This window comes from Hibiscus syriacus, unplaced genomic scaffold (genome assembly GCF_006381635.1).
Source record: "Hibiscus syriacus cultivar Baekdansim isolate YM2019G1 unplaced genomic scaffold, ASM638163v2 tig00015132_pilon, whole genome shotgun sequence".
Taxonomy (NCBI): Eukaryota; Viridiplantae; Streptophyta; class Magnoliopsida; order Malvales; family Malvaceae; genus Hibiscus; species Hibiscus syriacus.
In genome coordinates this window covers 50,332-56,331 of record NW_024062350.1, presented here as the reverse complement: position 1 = coordinate 56,331, position 6,000 = coordinate 50,332, and positions in this window count along the sequence as shown.

Here is a 6,000-nt window from a genome sequence, read left to right as displayed (position 1 = left end):
TGGGGGACTAAACATGGATCTTTCCACACTTGTATTTTTCAATCTTTCGTCTTCAGCTAGTTTCATGGTTGAAAGAGAGTTTTTCCTTATCTTAAACCCTGATTGATAAGATTCGATAAATAACTTAGATCAAACGTGTATGTGCAAATCGTTTAATCCTTACACTAACATTAGGATGATGGAAAAACCTAATTGATAAGATTCAATAGTTTGAGAGTTTAACTAAATATCTAAAAATGTAAGGACCAATATAGAATCCGGATCATAGTTTAAGAACGTTTATTAAATTAACCCTGAGAATCCACATCAATTTTATCGGGCCATATAAACCAATTGTTGGGCTTTATTCTTCTTAAAATGGGCCTATTTGACCCAAAACTAAGGCCACATCATCTTCATTTTTTTAAAATGATTAAGGGTCCTTTTCTAACCTATAATCCAACGCCTACTGTACAAAGTGTTGCATATAGGAATGGCAACGGGCAGGTTTTGCTCCCCATTCCCGTCCCCGAAATGAATCCCCATCCCGTTTTCAGTCGGGTTTTTTATCGAGACATCTCGTCGGGGATTTTTTTTACCCCGTCCCCGAACCCGACCCGATCTCGAGAAAAAACCGAGCAACCGTAGTTTTCATAAAAATAGAAAAAACGATCACAAAAAAATTGGAAAATTAGTCTATATGATTTACAATTCAAACTAAAATCACAAATTCAAACCCAATTCTAAATAATTGTCTAAACTCCAAAATAAAACACATACATAATTAAATACAAATTTGTTCTGATATTCAAATCATACAACGAAGATGCATACGTAATATTAAGTCAAATAAAATCATCCAAAATCGTCGTGCCACTTTTGTCACTTTCTTTGATAGCTCCCTACATTGAAAATTTTATCAAAAAATCAACCAAATTTCACTTTAATAATTATAAAAGTTAAGGTTTAGGGTTTAAATATTTAAGGTTTGTATTATATAATTAATATAAAAATATAAAATATTATATATATAATTTATATAAAAAAATTATATATATATATATAATCGAGGCGGGGATACCTTGCCCAAATCCGAAAAAATCTCTGAATTTTACCCTGATACCCGACCCGATCCGATATTATTCAAACCCGACCCGAACTTAACCGGGTTTCGAGTTTTCCGTCGGGTTCGGGTCGTTCTTCCATTCCTAGTTGCATATACTGAAAATCGCTATCAACAGAAGTGGATACCGTGTAGCAAATGTGTAACTTCATGCAACTCGGGTATAAAGATTATTATTATCATTATTATTATGTATATTATATGTATTCTCTTTTTTTTGTCTTTATAAAAAAAATTATCTTAAGTATGTTTTGTGGACGCGGGTTAGAGTACTATGAATGTCAGGAGAGTCTGAGCGTTTAATATCAAATGGTTGAGAGTTATATTTGAACAACTACTATCTTGTACTTATTCCAGATTTATCAAAGAAAAAATATTTTATATATAGTTAATCATCTATAGAACATATGGTTAAAAACTTTCGGTTGATACCTTTTTTTCTCTTAAGTTGTAAGTTCAATACTAATTATGGGCACAATTTCTCTTCTTTTTCTCCTAAATTATAAGTATAATTTTATGATTGGATTAATTTATAATTTGATTTTTTATTAAGCAATTAATAAATATTTTTTCCATTTTAAGAGATCAAGGTCACTTGCCTACAATCATATAATAACCTAATGTAATATATATATGGGTAAAGTATATAAATGGTCATTTAACTTTTCATATGCTTGCATTTAGGTCCCTCAACTTTTAATACTTGCAATACAGTCACCAAACATTTAGTTCGTTTGCAATATGGTCCCCGACGTAACGGCCGTTTCACTGCAGTTTGGGTAAATTATATAAATGGTCACTGAACTTTTAAGGCGCTTGCATTTAGGTCCCCCAACTTTTAAAACTTACAACACAGTCATCAATTACATTTTAAACCCCAAATTCCAAAATAATTCAATTACATTCTAAACCTCAAATTCCAAAATACTTCAATTACATGCCCAAACCCAAATTCATAATCCATTCTCAAAATCTACCATAACAAACTGAACTTGAAACATCAACCCTAAACCCTCAAAATATAACCCTAAATATTAAATTTCTCCACCAATTAACCCAACATAATCAACAACATTTAGTTCATTTTGGGTCCATAACAATAAGTGATTATGTTGAGTTTAGATTTAAAAGTTAGATTTAACCAACTATAAGTGAACAATACTCAATTCGATTCAAAAAAATTATTTTTCGACTTGAATTGATTCAAAAAATTTGATACAAATTGATTTTTGAGTTGTAATTTCATAAACTCAACTTAAAAAAATTTCAAGTTAAAATCGAGTTGTAAAATACAACCCGAATATCTCAAAATTTTTAGTAATTAGTGGATTAATTTTTAAGTTAGAGTCAAGTCCATTGAGTCTGTATGATATATGTATATCACATATGGAAAAAATATGAAGAAATATATGTATTGTATATGGTGAAAAAAACTATTTAAATTAGAATCAAATAATATTATAGTATAATAAATATATATAATTAAATTTAAATAGAAACTCGAAAATTCAATTCAATTTGACTTGATTTAAATTTTATAATCTCAAAGCGAAAAAATTTCGAGTCAACTATTTTATAAACTGAACTGAATTAGAATCAAATAATATTATAATATGATAAATATTTATAATTAAATTTAAACAAAAACTCAAAAATTCAATTCAATTCGACTTGATTTAAATTTTATAAACTCAAATCGGAAAAAAAATCGAGTCAACTATTTTATAAACTGAATTGAGTATTTAGGTCTAACATAACCCTAAACCCTAAACCCAACATAATCACTTATTGTTCACTTATAGTTGGTTAATTTTTTTCTCTCAAAATGGTTATGTTTTGAGGGTTTAGGGTTGCTGTTTCAAGTTCAATTTGTTATGACATATTTTTAGAATGGATTATGAATTTGGGATTGGGCATGTAATTGAAATATTTTGGAATTTGAGGTTTAGAATGTAATTGAAGCATTTTAGATTTTGGGGTTTTAAATGTAATTGATGATTGTGTTGCAAGTTTTAAAAGTTGGGGGACCTAAATGCAAGCGCCTGAAAAGTTCAGTGACCATTTATATAATTTACCCTAATGGCAGTGAAACGGTGGTTACGTTGGGGACCGTATTGCAAACGAACTAAATGTTTAGTGATTGTATTGCAAGTTTTAAAAGTTGGGGGACCTAAATGTAAGCATATGAAAACTTCAGTGGCCATTTATATACTTTACCATATATATATATATATATATATATATATATTTGATGCATATATAATTTTAAGCACGATTAATGAACAAACGTCATCCGATATTAGATATAATTATATACCGTTAGTGAATTGAATATAAATCTAATATATAAGGTTGATAAGAAAGATTCTTTTATTTCTTCACTATGCCTTTCTATTTTCTCTCTCTCTCTCTTTTATTTGAAGTGCATTTCCTAAAAGATAAAATGATAGGAAGATCAAATGGAATGGAGAAATGAAGAAACAAGCTATATCCTTTCTTTTATATATATATATATATATGTGTATGTATGTATAACAAAAATAACAGTTATACACACTGAACATGCATGCATACATGTGAAGGTGAATTTATTATTAATTAATTATATTTAAGACCACAGATCGATCATTTATGTTTGGGAGAGATAGAGACTAGGGAGGTTTGTCATGAAACAAAGGGGGGGTGTTAGGAAAATAAACCGAGTACAAGTAATTTCCCTATAACCAGATTAGTGAGAATGCGAAATAAAAGCGGAAAAATAATACCCGAAAATTGATAACGGAGTTCAGCCAATTGTGCTTACGTCTCCGGGCTGCTGCAGATCTTTTACTAAGAGAGAAAATTTACAGGTGTTTACAAAACACTCACTACTCACAAGAAAGCTCTCTAGTATAGGAAGAAAGAAATGTTTTGGGATGATATTGAAGCTAAATGGGTAAGGGTATTTATAGTAGAAACTTAGGGACTAATCTTTGAAAATACCCTAAAGTGCAATGACTAAAGTGAATTTACCCATTCCTATTTTCAACAAACATATACCAAAATTTTACCAAACTTTGAAAAACATTTTTCAAAGAAACATTTACCAAACTTTGAAAAAAACATTTTCCAAAGTTGGTTGCCAAACTTTGAAACTTTTAACAATCTCCCACTTGAAGACTGATTTTAATATGTCTTCACACCTCGATCAATGCAGCAGCATGTCTGGTCTTGTTATTCTAGCATGCCAACTGAAGCTGAACACAACTTCAGTTTGTCCGTAGTCACCGTCTTTGTCAACATGTCTGCCGGATTTTGAGCTCCACTAATCTTTTCAAGTTTCAAAATCCCATCTTCCAGAAGAGACCGGATAAAATGATATCTCAATTGTATGTGCTTTGTCCTGGAATGAAAAGACGGATTCTTTGCTAGATGGATAACACTTTGACTGTCGCAATACAAGATATTGTTTTCTTGTTTCTTGCCTAACTCTTCCAAGAAACTTTGGAGCCAAACCATCTCCTTGCTGGCTTCCGTAACAGCGACATATTCTGCTTCAGTTGTGGAGAGAGCAACTATCTTCTGTAGTTGAGAAACCCAACTCACTGCAGTTCCTCATAGAGTATAGACATACCCTGTAGTGCTCCTTCTGATGTCGACATTTCCGGCTAAGTCAGCATCTACATAGCCTGTCAGTATCATATCTCCACCTTTGAAACAAAGTGATTTGTTTGTGGTACCCCGAAGATATCTGAGGATCCATTTGACTGCTTCCCAGTGTACCTTGCCCGGATTATTCATGTACCTGCTAACAGCTCCCACTGCATGAGCAATATCTGGTCTGGTACAAACCATGGCATACATCAGACTTCCAATTGCTGAGGCATACGACACCTTCACCATGTGTGCACGTTCTTCCTCCGTCTTTGGTGATTGGTCTTTGGAGAGTCTGAAATGAACACCTAAAGGTATACTTACTGGTTTAGCATCTTGCATGTTGAACCTGGAGAGTACTTTGTTGATGTACTCAGCCTGCGATAACATCAAAGTCCCCGACTTTGTGTCTCTCTTGATCCTCATCCCAAGAATCTGCTTTGCAGCGCCCAGATCCTTCATAGCAAACTGCTTCGACAATTTTTGCTTCAAGTTTATGATCTCTTGCATGTTTGAGCCTGCAACGAGCATGTCATCAACGTACAACAATAAAATAATGAAACTATTGTCGAACCTCTTGATGTAGCAACAATGATCTGCTTGGCATCTGGTAAAACCACTACTACTCATGAAACTATCGAACTTCTTGTACCACTGTCTAGGAGCTTGTTTTAAACCATACAAGCTCTTCTTCAACCTGCATACCAGGTTTTTCTTGCCTGCATCTATGAAGCCTTCTGGCTGCCTCATATAGATCTCTTCCTCCAAATCACCATGAAGGAAAGCTGTCTTTACATCTAACTGCTCGAGATGTAAATTCTCCGCAGCTACAATTTTCAACACCAGTCTGATTGTAGACAGTTTACGACTGGAGAGAAAATTTCATTGTAGTCAATACCTTCTTTTTGCTGAAAACCTTTGACAACCAATCTTGCTTTGTAGCGTTTTCTCCCATCATGTTCTTCTTTGATCCTGTAAATCCACTTGTTATGGAGCGCTTTCTTGCCTGGTGGTAATTCAGCTAATTCCCAAGTCTGATTTGACATAAGCGAGTCCATCTCATCTTTCATGGAAGACTCCCACTTGACTGAATCCTCCACCTGCATTGCTTCATCATAGCACTCTGGTTCACCATTGTCAGTCAGCAACAAATAGTGCAAAGAATGCGAATACCGTTGGGTTGGTTTAGGAATTCTGGAGGAGCGTCTCAGTTCTGGTGTGTGTGGTTCTTCTTGAACTGCTTCAGGATTGATCTGAACATCATT